Raw genomic sequence first — 13,642 nt, forward strand, 5'->3', positions numbered from 1 at the left:
ACCAAGAGCAATGCAGATAGATCTTCCATATAGCTTTTTGTGATGGTCACCTGCAAGAAATTCTCAAACAAAATATTATTCAAAATGCATTTTGAAGTGAATGGTAGTCATGTAGGACCAAGTATGCTTCTAGCACAGCTCTTAACTTTATAAGAGATGAAGCACTCGTACTGCCTTAATATCTGCACTGTGAACTTAGCTGCCCTGCCTGTCCAGTGATCCAACTGCTGCATATTCCCTACTCGGTGAACATGAAGACCTGGAAGAGCCTCTGCTTTTCAGTCATAGCAGTGTCTATTAAAAAATGGCCTGGCTCCTTATAGAGATTTTTTGCTAGTAATATACATGCTGTAGTTGCTGTCATTAGTATTCTAATGTTACTGCTTCTAAATGGAGGGAAGCATGTGTGCTTAACAGAAGCCTGGTGTTAATATGGACTAAGAGCAGACTGCATATTTTAAGGACTAAATAGGCTAAATAACATGAACTAAAATAGGGGGGGAATTTTTTTTTTGTATTCTAGTAAGATATCAAGTAGTAATACATTCTGCTGGAAATATTGCCAATGTGGTTTTAAGACCCTGTCTACTGCCTCATAAATGAAGTTTCAATAGCCCTGAGTTTGGGTTCACATGTACTAAGGGCTGGTTACAACATTATTCTTCATTAGGTGTTTTTGGAACACATGATGCTTTATGAGCAAAGGTGAACTCTAGGGCCTGAAGGAGGCTTGGAGCAGGAAAGTACAGGATGTGTTTGTAACAATGAGGACCACTGGCAAAGTTCAGGATTATTACTGCTACATATTGTTTAAAGCTAGACTTTCTATTGTTCAACTCTGCCAGTGTCTTCAAAAGACTGTGTTCTGCCCTAACTGATTTCCATGTCCAAAGTCATTGTGACTAAATCCCTAATTCCCACATGATAGGATTTCAGTTCATGTAGTCAGAAAGTTAGCCTGTATGATATAAGAATGAATATTTTGCTCTTAGAATTACAAATATTGTTACTTTAATTTTTTGTTACTATACATTGGAGTTTGCTATGAAAATGCATATGGTGCTGCCTTTTCAAATTGCTCATTTGAATAGAAGATTTCAATAGGTGAACATAATAATCTTGTCAGATAATGGAATAAGCTCTGGGAGGAACGCAGTACCCAGAGCCTTAGGAGGCTGGGATAAAAGACTTCTCAGTATCCCTGTGAGTTTCAGAGGGTTTGCATACAGTTGGAAAAATTGCTGTGGTAGACTTAGTTATTTTGGGTGTTTCTGATTCTTGTCAGAATTCATTGCCCCAGGTAAAGCATTTACTGACTTCAGCTGGGAGAAGACTTTTTATGGATTTTGTTTTTTATCTGAAGTATTAAATTGCTGGAACTGGTTGTTACATGGTGTTAAGATTATATAATTTTAAGACTGTTTCAGTGAGTCATCGTCTGCTTGGGATATCTCAGTAGATTCTCATCAGTACTGGATCTTCAAGATTATTGAAATAGTTGTGTGAAGTGATCTGAAACTTAACATATTAGGGTCCAGCATCAGGACAGCTGTTGCAAAATAGCCCTTAGATAAACTGTTCGGTTACTGAAAAATGCAAAAGTCTCTCACCTTTTTCCCCTTCGAACACACTGCCTGGAATTGTTGTCTTTTCTGCAGCTTTGAAAATAGGCAGACACTTAATTGTCAGTTGAACAGATGTAATATTTCAAGTATGCAGTCTGTCTGAAATATTAGTGCTGACTTGATACTATGGCTGGTAAAGGAACTGCCTTTAAAATTGAGGGAAGTGATAAGGGCAAACATTATTTTAACGTCTTACTACTGTCTTTTACATAGTATTAAATAGGGTTGTGTTTAGTGAAGGCAATTTTGCTTTTCCCGTGCAGCCTGGAGGTGCTTGGAATGCTGAAGACTTTACTATTAACTTGTTAAAACAACCTTAGTCAAGAAAATAACTAGGAATGTCGTCGAGGGAGCGGTTGAGTGGAAGTGCTCGCTTCCTTTGATCTGCAAGGAGGCCAGTGGCCAAGCTGCTCTTGCTCCTGCTTGTGTCCTTTTCCACAGCTACAAATGGATGTTGCAAGGCCAGACACTCTCTAGGCAGTGACTCTCTGAAGCTGCTGTCAGGAGACCTGTGCTTGTTGATGCCTATTCCCCTTGTTCATGCCTTCTTGCCCACGGAATATAGCCTGTGCCAGGAAGGTAATGCTGTTCAAGGCAGTCAAGTAACGTAAAATAATCTAATTGATATTCTGGAAAATCTTGGTGCCCTGTATCCTCATCTTCTATAAATGCTAAACTTTTTGCTTTTTTGGTTTTAAAACACTCCAGACAAAGGCTCCTTTAGGAGCCTGTAGCAATGCGCTTTTTATCATTAAACCTAATCTCTTTTGAGTAGTTGTGGTGTAATAGCAAACCTTTTTTAAAAAATTATGCATGAAAAATAATTGAATTTGACTTACAACTGAAGTAAAAAATCAGCAGGAACAGTGACATTTTTATTGCAACTTCTGGACTGTTGGTGGTGAGCTACTCTGCCCCACTTCTCCTGAGACGGTGACCTTCAGAAGGTGGGCAGTGGCTGTACCTTTCTGCTGGTTCTTCGTGTGTGTTGTGGCAAGGGATAGGCTGGAGTAACTGGCTGCCTTGTGCCCAGTTTCAAGAGTAGAAAAGGGTGGTGGGAGAGTAGGTTCTGATCTGTGCTGCATCCTTTGCTGCCAGTTGAAGTTAAATGTTCCAGGAAACCTTCTTGTATTTGCTTTTCCAGAGCTTTCTATTTTTGTTTCTGTCTTGTCTTGCATACAGCAGATTAGCAAGCAAGGTTTGCATTTGTTTTGGTACTTGGAAGATAAACAGCAGCATCAAGGATGAGTTGATCTTAGTAGAACTTGGTTATGTAAAACTGCTCTTCAGATATCCTCTGCCAAAAGGTGTTAAAGCTGGATTATTTTAAGATATTTACCTGATGTTATTGTTGTGTAGTACTGATTTTGTAATCAGGCCGTGGCAGAAGAGTTGGCATTGTGAGCAAATCTTATTTGAGCAAAACGATGAAGTTGATTCAACAGGCTGGCTTGCACAAAACCATTTGGATACTTTGGCTATGCTCTTTTCCATTTAATTATCTAATGCTTTGCAGTCAATTCAGTTATGGGTCCTGTATAAGCTGAACAAGTATATACCTATCTGGATTTCTGGTATTTGAGTGTAATGCTAATGGTCTTCAGTTTTTGTAAATTTTTTTTGCACGCTTTACCAGTGTCAGGTCTCCTGTCACTTTCCTTAAATTATTGAATGAGAGTTACTTGATCCTACAGATTTACCAGGTGTTCAGATAGTAGAGATCTCTGCTGATGTAGCAGGAGTATTTCCTAGCATCTTGCTTGTTTAACCCAATCGTGTGTCTCATTCCTTAGTGTATGCCTCTACTTCAGCACTGTATTTGATGGGCTTAAACTGTAATCAAACGTTTTCAGTCCTGCTACTGTCCTCTGCTTAAATGCTGGGGTATAGAACTTATTTTTAGTTATGCAGCATAAGGGAAAATCCAGTTATACACATCTTTGCTGTTCCAGCTTTCCTGTCTTCATTTCTTCCTCAGACAGTCTGTTTCCCAGGTGCAGGATGTCCAGACTTTTGTCCTTCGGGGTGTGCTTAGTGTGCTTTTTGATGATATTCCTCAGGCTTTTTCATCTGCCCTTGTGGGGCAATTTGGACACTGTTTTGTCTTAAATGTGAGCATTGTTAGACGTGAAGGTCATCTTTCCAGTTGCTTGCTGAAGGGGCTAGCTAGCTCAGGCAAGAGAGCGCTGCCTTGCTGCCTGCTTGCTGGGCTGTGTTTCCTTGGTAGTCCTGAGAGGGCACAGAGGCCACTAACCATGTGGCTGGGGTAGCCTGTTGCATCCTGCTTTCTCTTGGGCACCTGTCAAAGGGCAGGAACCTGGAACTAATTCTTTAATGAGTCACAGTGATGTTCTGGGACTGTAAATGAGCTCAGGAGTCCTTCAAGCAATCCCAGTTGGATGTGAACAGTCCAGAAATGCATGTTCGCCCATATCCAAGAAGCTGTTGGGGAAAGAGGTCAGGTCATGGGACTGCAGCTTGTTTTCAGAAGGATCTGATACACCTTTTAGTGTTGCTTTATTGCCTAGTCAGCCATGGGTAAAAAAGAAAAATATATAGTCCAAGGACATGAGTAACTTCTGATGCTTGTCATGCATTAAAGGTAGAAGTAAAATCTCAAAGGGTATTTCAAGTACTATAAGTTTTCTCATATTTCTGTTCAATACCTGTATTGTGTTTAAATCAAAAACAGGGCTTTAAGAAAACAACTTGAGTTAAAAGCAATCTGTCTCTTAAAAGCCAGTTTTATTACAGAGCTTGCCTGTGCTAATCAGCCGTTCTGGAACTTTCTTAGCTTCACTTGGAGAAACAGATTTGATAGTACACAAGCACTTGAAAGGAAGACTAATATGACAGGTTGGCTTGTTGCATGTGTGGGGACTGTCTTGAGTAGCTTTGAGTTTATGGTTTGCTGTTTGGCTTAATGCTCAAAGCAGTTTCCTTTTACTTGAGTACTGGAATAACTTTGGCTATGAACTCTGACAGCGGTATGGCCTCTGTTACTTACACTAGCATGCAACGGAGCTATTAACTACACAGATGCTAATAGTGATATTTTTTTTTCAAGGGGGATTTTGGAGAGGAAACTGAGAGTGGAAGACTTAAAAAATAATTGAAGCTGTGGCTTTCCCTAGCCCCCCCCTTTTTTTTTTCATGTTATTGGTTTGTAGAGAGGAAAATTCTGTCCTTCAACTTGATTTTGATGTCTTACAGATTGGTTTTACCTTATATAAAAAGGTAAACCAAAAAGTTTTTATTTTCCAGACTACAGATGTAATGTGACTTGAAAAAACAAGATTATTTTTTCACAGTGAACACTGTTTTTTGGAACATGCTTGTGTCTCTACTGGCAAGATACTGCAGCTTGAGAAAATCATGTTGAAGCAATCCTGTCTTCTAGAAATCTGTCTACTCAATACTATGTGTTCCCTGTGTATAGCATCCTTTTGGAGAAAAGATGGGTTCTGTAATCTAGTCTGTATGTCATTGTGGCTAGTGTTCAGTCTTCTATGCATAAACGCACAGGGATTCCTTACTTGCTGCCAACAATAAAACTCCGTCAGTATAGTCTTCTCTACATGGTTGGCTGTTCTTTCTGCCTCCCTTTCATTAAAAGTTGTTTTAATATTATTGAATCAGGATGGTTATATTTTATATATAAATCAATTGGGGTTTTCTAACAGTGGTAATACACATACACATTACTTTGTATGTTTTTTTTTTTATACACACACATATGAACAAGTCAGGATCTCTAGCTCAGATCTGGGTCTTTAAAGCACCCTACATGCTTATAATGAGAGAAACACCATTTTTTTGGGGGGGAATAAATAATAGGCGGACTTGTATGTCTGCACACTAGTGTCACTTGTCTGAATTCTCCATAGCAGTTTGTGGGCATCTGAGTGTACCAACAACTTCAACCACAGAAGCATGTGGTTAAGACACTGTAACACAGAATCCTGTATCTTCACGATACAAAGCAGAAGGCTGTGGTATCTTATTGATCGGAAGATTTACCCAGTTGTGCTGAAAGGCTGGCTTTTATCTTTGGGATATTACTTAGCAGAAACATAATTTCCTTGATGGTCTAAACAAAAGAGCTTACTCCTGTCTTGGAAAAGCTGGACTCTGACTTGAAAGAGAAAAAGCAACTGGGACTTGTTTGACAAAATGTAGAAGGAAGTAAAACAAAAAGCCTATTCTGTTGAATGAATTTAATAAAGCTAAAATACCAAAATGTAAAGACACTGAGGCATTCTAGCTTGTTAGCGAAACTAACAAACTGCTTCCTTTTGGCAGAATATGGTTGCTTTTAATAATTACACAGATGTGTTAGTGTCCAGAACAAGCATTACTTTCTTGCCTTTTCTGTAGTATGTAATAAACTATCTTACGTGTACCATAAACTGTTCTGTCATCAAACATCTAATATGTATTTGAAGAAATAGAGAGGTTGTCTTAAGTAGAGCATTTCTGGGGTAAATGAAAAATGTGAAAATAAACCTAATCCAGCTCTTAGTGTGAAGAGAATAGGATTTTAGCTATACTATTTGATACTATACTATACTTAGTTTTCCCTGGGTACATGTGTTTCTCACTTAAGTTGGAATTATTAATATGACATTGGTTCAGTTTGACATTATTTTTTGTTTTTCATAGCACTTGAAGAGCAGTTGATGATCAACTGCCCATTTGACTACAATTGTTCCTACAATTGTTTGTTATGCTGCAAGCTTTGTCCTCTGAGAACTCGAAGAGTTGCAAAAGGCTCATGGCTTTTCATGGCGGCTGTGTTGCGCTGGCTGACTGCTTAGGATGTCAGTTATTTGGGCTGAGAATGTTGAGACATCACTGTTCTTGATATGTAAGAAAATTAGTATTTTTAGTAGGATTTTATGCTGAAGATTGGCATTTTGAAGACGCCACTCCCGTAATCAGCGTCTCTTTAATCTGAGGAAAAAGTACTGTTGTAGGAAACTATGGGTTTTATTTCAAAAAGTTAAAATGCTAGTACCACCAATTCTAGCAGCACATGCTGCCATGATTATTAATCTGCAAGGTAGGAGATGACTGGTTAGTGAATCACAGAATGGTCTGGGTTGGAAGGGACCTTCCAGATCACCTAGTCCCACCCCCCCTGCCATGGGCAGGGACACCTCCCACCAGACCAGGCTGCTCACAGCCCCATCCAGCCTGGCCTTGAGCACTGCCAGGGATGGGGCAGCCACAGCTGCTCTGGGCAACCTGTTACCAGTGCTTCACCGTCTTCACAGTAAAGAATTTCTTCCTAATATCCTAAATCTGCCCTCTTTCAGTTTAAAGCCATTCCCTGTTGTCCTATCACTACATGCCCTACTGAAATGTTTGTCCCTATCTTTTTTAAAAGTTTCCTTTAGGTGCTGGAAGGCTGCTCTAAGGTGTCCTCAGGGCGTTCTCTTCTCCAGGCTGAACCACCCCAGCTCTCTCAGCCTGTTTTGAACAAATCGGTTTTACCTATTAATTTGGAAAAAGTCTTTTTTCCCTCCTACTTCTTTCCCTCTTCCCCCTGAACCCCCAGCTCAGGGTTGCAGGGGGACTTCATACTTACTTCATACTTATTCCTTAATAAAGACAGCACTTTTTTTTTAACAGACATCCTTAAGTTTAGCATGCAGCCATCTGGCATTCTGTATTGTTTGAATTAAGTACTTACCCTTGTACTTTTAAAGTGGGCAGCTGTTTGGTGCTGCTGTTCACTGTGCTCTTGAACTATCTGTAATGCCTTATACAGGATGTGCATTTAGAGATGGTGTATCTGCCTGACATATGTAGAGATAATTTTTCTGTGATCAGACAAAGCTTGTAAAAGTTCAGTTTCATTTTTCTTCTTAAACTACATGGAACATACTTGGAGATAAATGTACTGCTGACAGTACAGAGTTTCCTTCAGGGTATATTTTCTTCCCTGTTTACAGAGTTCCCTGGCTCCTGCATAATCGGTTTGCTACAGAATGGAAAACATCCTTGATTAATTGTCTACATTGCTATAGCTCTTGCTAGAGTTACAATTGCTATAGCTCTTGATGGTCCAATTCATCTGGACTTTCAGCTGCCACTGGAGACATGGAAGTACTGATATGATCTGTTTATCTAATTTTTGAAGGCATGATTTAGTCTGTGTGTATGATAACCTGAGACTTGCTGTGCAAATTAAGGACTCTTTGTATATAGACGTTTTAGATTACTTGGCTTACTGTGAAGGAATTTCAGGCTGAAGTTACATTGAAAGCTATGAAAATTATCTGAGTGAGGCCATCTGATATTTCTGGTCCTCCATATGATGTTTTTCTTGGTTTGGTAGGAGGTCATATTTATCAAGCAGAATCATGGTGCCATTAAATAAGCAATTACTGCTCTGTAGAATCAGTTATTTGATTGACGTGTTTTAGGAGTGGGTTCTTACAGTGTCTTACGTTTTTAGTGATACTTGCACATGCTGTACAACAGTATTTACCTAATGCTTTAAACGTTGTGGTTCTTTAAACATCATGGTGAACTTACTCTCATAAATGGGTTTGGATGAACAGATGGCATATTGCTGGGGTTGTTTGTGCATAATTGTGGTATCTGAGCTTATTAAGTAGTTTTGTAAGAGAGATGCAGGTATTGCTTGATCAACTTCTGCAGACTCTTGTGGGAAGGTGGATGATGGTAACAGTAATACGTTCTGGGAAAACCATCCACTCATATCACTTAAGTTAAACTGAAGTTTCCAGGGGCTCTGTGAGGAACCTTGTTGGGAATAGATTTTGAAACTACAGGTTTTTTATTTGCTTCCTGCTGAAATGGTTTAAAACAGACTATCTGCCAGCTACTTTACATGCATACTTCTCTTCTCACCAGGTCCTGAGAATATTAAGCTATTTTGGCATTCCTGTCAGAGGAATCTGGGATCAAATGTGTTACAGTTAGTTGAGGCTGAATTTTTTTTTAAATCATGCTTGTTTTATATTAGAGTGAATATGGGACACAGTTGTACCTTTCAGTCTTTGGAGAATCACTTCAAAGTGGTTAAGTCAAATAACTGATTGGGACTTAGATGATCAAGTTGGTGTTTATGAGTGTTAAGTGTCATTGGAGTGCTCCCACAGTATGTGCTCTTACCTATCTCTTCAAATCAGCATGTGACACAGGCTGAGCACTGCAATAGTACTGAGCAATAGCTATTGATGAGCCTGATTATTTTTTTTATTTCGTTGTTTTTTGTTAAATGTTGATCTTACTGAAAAGAGTAAATTGAAGTTCATCAGCTGGGATCTGATCTTTTCCCATGATCCATTTGCTGAGTAGTTTTGTGTGTACAGGTTGAACTTGAAGTGACTCGTGTGTCTTTAAGTATTCAAGGTTTCCTGAACTGGGAGATGCTTTTAGTATTTTTTTAGAAATGCAAAGTAGTGAAGTATTCATATGTTAAAGTCGTTAGCTTTCAAGGGTTCTCTTGGCTTTGGAATTGGAGAGTGTCCTTATATTCTGTTTGTCCTGTAAAGCTAAGGAATGGATAGACTCTTAAAATTAGGTTTTGGAAATATGTAACTTTTGGAGGCATCTCTGCATAATATTGTTTTCAGTGAGTTAGTAAACAAAACCACCTCACTGTTAATATTTCTACTTTTGGCTTTATAAGAACCTTACAGTTGACGGATTTTCATACAGAGCTGCATAATTTATCTTTTTGCATATTGAGATATTTTGGTACCTGATTTTTCTTTTTCTAGGAACAATCTTAGCCTTATTTGTACTCTTGGCTTTTCTGCCATAATCCTGTAACTCGTAGGTCCCAACATCACTACTGTTCCTTCAAGTATATTCATATTGTTAGACACTTCCAAGTCCCTCATGACTCTCAGAACTTCTGTGAGCACCTGATCACATATTCGTGCTTTTCTGTTGTTTATCCTGGCCTGTTCTAAAAGAAGCTGCAGGAAAAAACCAGTAAGACGCAAGGTCATATTATTGCACAGGAGTGCTTAACCATCTGAACACAAGATGGAGAGCAGAAAAGGAGTAGGTGGGTCACTTGTGAATGTGAGTTAAGTGTTATGCTGTGTTGAAAAAGTCAAAAGGCAAGAAACTATGGCACAGTAATATAGCCTGCTCTGTTCAACGTATACTGTCTTGTCTGTTGCACTGTATGGCTAGGTGGTCAGACTAATGTCCATACCGCTATCAGGTTTGTTTAGTGGGGGTTTTTTTTGGCTTTGTGGTAGTCTTAAAGGTAGAAGAAAGCTTGGGTAGTTCTGTGTAAGCTCTTAAGAACATCCTCGTCATTGAGAAGGTATGCAGACGCTCTTTCAAAAATCATTGAGTTGAACATGGAGGGCCATGTTGTTATAGAGTTGATTTTTATGAGGCCGTACATATCCTTATACTAATAACTAAGTACTACCAGTTCTACTGATGTTTTGAGTTTCCATTTAATTGTACGTAAACCATGGCTTTTGGATCAGTTTTATGTAAACAGGTGACACAGTGCACCTAGCAAACACTATGTTTGAATTTGTATTTGTATCCACAATCTAAGTCTAGAAGTACACAGAGGCAGTTAAAGAATCAGCTGCTGGAAAATGTATCAGATGCAGGAAGTCACAAATGCAAGGGAGCAGAGGAATCTGACCAGCAAATCCTGTAGCTGGCCTCTTTCTGTGCATAAATTGTCTTTATTAGGCCTTGTGGCAATGTACTTAGCATCCTTGCTTATAACTAGACCTTTGGAAGTTGTCTGACTGCTTTCCGAAATTGAAGTTATTTGCTGTCCTAGTCAAGTTTGGTGCAAAACCTGGATAATTGGTTAAGTGAGTATCTGTTCTGGAAATAGGGGTATTTATTCCTTAGTTTCAAGAGAGCTTTCAAGGTTAGCTCTTGGACATGTATTATTTATTGTGGAAAGCTCTTCCAGTGACTCTTCTGCCCAGCAAGTGTTGCTCTAAAAACTTGTCAGGTTTCACCAGCTTTGTTTTAAACATTAGTTTGCCTTGCCTTTATGTTCATTATCCCTGATCTCCTGTAAATTTGTTTCTGCCAGATGTCCTTGCAGATCCCTCAGGTACAGCAACTGGACAGTTTGAAGTGAAAGACTTCACTAAATGTGTGGTGAAGCTTCTAAGTTGCAATTAAGATAGAGTAGGAAATTTTCCATGAAGTAGGGCTGGCAGGAGTTACCTTTAACGGGGTTACACAGTGACATCCTTGCTTTTCTGAAGCTCTCCTTGGAAGAGTTTTCATTTAACACTGGGGGATATGGCTGGTATTTTGACTTGAAACCACTTTTTCTGGCACAGAAAAAAATAGTTACATGTGATTATTCACATTGTCCACTCGTAGGAAGGAAACAGCAGAAATCATAAAAAGTAAATTCTTGGACTGGTAAAATAGGTTGAGCTGGCGTTTCAGTGTACTCCAGAACGAGTTAGCAGATTGTGTAATTTATATAATCTCACAGATTTAGCGGTTTGGAAGGGAATTACAGGATGACAGAGGAAGTTAACTTTGAAAGAATCTTTAAACTGCTATAGCTAGCAGTAATTCCTAGACTTAGGATAAATATAGCAACAAGTAGGATATACAGTTGACTTAGCTGACAGTTAAACTGTTAGTTTAACATCTCTTACTGCAGGAGCTTGTTCTGTGATGGTCTCTTTACCTCTTCTGAGATGGAAGAAAAGCTGTCTAAGAAGGGTACATGAAATGTGGCTGCCCAAGAAGGCCATAACCTAATGCTCATTTTAGGTTTGAGTGTCTCTCTTCGGTCACAAATCTAGGGATCAGTAGTTCTCTTCAGTTAAAGAGGCCTTTTTGTCTGTATGATGCTGTTTGGAATTTAGTTTTCTTCCCAAGACCTTTTGCTTCATGGGCCACATATCACTGTATGCTTAGAATAAAACATGAACGTTGTTGGCTGTGCAGACAAGGCCTTATATCTTTGTACTATAATCTCAGGGACTTTGTGAGCCTTTCCAGGGAAAAGCAGGCAGGAAGGGGAAGAGGAGATTTGGAGCTGATGATCCAACAGTAGTTGTCCAGTTCTTCATTGGGTATTAGCTAGTTTGTAAGATAATCTTAGGGAATGGCTGTTATCCTGCTGAAGTCTTTTGCACCCAAAGCTTTTGCAGCTCCTGCTGACTTTTTCTTGGCACATATCTGATACTGATGTTTTGTTTTGGATGCCAAATTGCCTTCTGTACTTACATTGTTTGCTGTAGCATGCAAACTTCCCAAGCTTTTGTGGGAGGTAATGGGCTATATGGTGTGCTGCTGTTAAAAAAACAAAACAACAAACAAAACAACAAACACCCCCCCCCCCCAAATAGCCAAAACAAAAAACCCCTCCAAAACCCCAACAAAACTGAAAACAAAGAAGCAAAAAAAATACAAAGAAAACAAATCCCAAACAAACAAAAAAATCACACTTTCTTACTGTTTTGTTGATGTAGTAATGTTTCTAATTTTTTTATTATGATATGAGGGGTCAGCTCTGGTTTTCAGTGAGGTCATCAGAGCTCTGATTAATTAACTCTGATTGCACTGATTTCCAAATTCACTCTAAGCATCGTGTGAGAATTATTAGTATTTGCTCTGTTAAATTACAAAATAATAGCTTGGGAAATCCCAGAATAAATTTGTCAGTTTTGTTGTTTAAATACAAAGTTGGGCATAGCAGGGTGTTTTTTCTGAGGCTTTAGAGAGTGAGAATATACAAACATGCTATTAAAAAGTTTGTTAAAGATCATGAGTGCAGTCCAGAGAGAAAAGACCACACACTCTGCTTCAGGATGTTTTTGTTGTCTGCCTGTCAACAAATTACACTTTGCGATGGAGATTTGTAATAGTGAACTAATCATGTCACTCTGTGTTCTGGATGGAAATTATGGATGCAGAACAGCAAAATGTGAAAGTTAAGACAGTAATGTAGGTAAATGCTCTGCTCAAGGTTTGTGTTTGGTTCTGACTCAATATGGAAATGGGAAAACAAACAGCAAAAGCATGTCGAGTAGGTTTATTATGGAATACACCACCATGTCTTAAATTTAAAGTATAAAGACCATAACATTAATCCTTAAATGCATTTGTGTGAGTCAAAATTGTTCATGTTTTTAGTCAACTCCCCCAGCCAGGTCAAATGTGCAAAAGTAGAATAAAAATAAATCAAAACCAAATATCCTTTGGTTCCTCACTTCGAGCTCTGTGGCTGACTCTTTGCAATCTAACTGATATTTTTCTAATTTTTGTGCTCTGAAGCTTTGATTTCCTTGGTGGTCCTGTATGAATGGATTCTTAAGCCCTTGTGAAGCTCTAATTAAATTGGTAATGTTGCTCTGATTAAACAGAGAGCTGAAGCTTGTACATGTTCTCTGCTGGCTAATGAAGTGTCTGTGTTTATTTGAATAGCCCACTGAATCAAGGCTACTAAACCTGTGGACTGCTCAGCTGATGTACCTTCTGACCTTTAAGTAAAACTGTATTTGTATTTTAAATATTTGGTGGAAATTTGTTTGATATGCCAGTACTATCAACTCAGTTTGGCAGGCACTCTCCAGGTTTCCCTAGAGTAGCTGGATGCTTTGTGTTTCCAAAGGAAATCCTGAGGCAGGGAAAACCAAATTTATTATGGTTAAGTGAAGTGCTTGTAATATTTTCCTCTGACAAAAATACAGGATTACAGTATTGCTGACGAACTTGCAATTTATTTTGATGGGTACTCAGTAAAAATGGCACGGGTATTTCACAGATCTGAGTTTATCCAGATATTTTCTTAGGACTAGCATTGATTTCTGCTCCATGATGCTTGTTTTAGTAAAGGATTGATTTATTCCTGTTTGATGTGACTCAAAGAAGAAACTTATCCCTTGATGTCAAGCACAAAGTAAAAGCTAGGTATCAAAGTAGAGTTTTCTACTGTTATTATCAGTAATGAGTTGCCCCTGGAAAGATATAGTTCCCCATGGTTTCCAAATGTTTGTTCCTCTGCTTACTTAGGA

At 38.8% G+C, this 13,642-nt stretch overlaps 1 protein-coding gene across 4 annotated transcripts in view; it reads left to right on the top strand.

The window, feature by feature from the left end:
• Positions 1–13,642, top strand: part of ATP8A2 (ATPase phospholipid transporting 8A2) — a 349,978-nt gene that overhangs the window by 122,352 nt on the left and 213,984 nt on the right. The window lies entirely within an intron of this gene.

Source organism: Falco peregrinus, chromosome 4 (assembly GCF_023634155.1).
Source record: "Falco peregrinus isolate bFalPer1 chromosome 4, bFalPer1.pri, whole genome shotgun sequence".
Classification (NCBI taxonomy): Eukaryota; Metazoa; Chordata; class Aves; order Falconiformes; family Falconidae; genus Falco; species Falco peregrinus.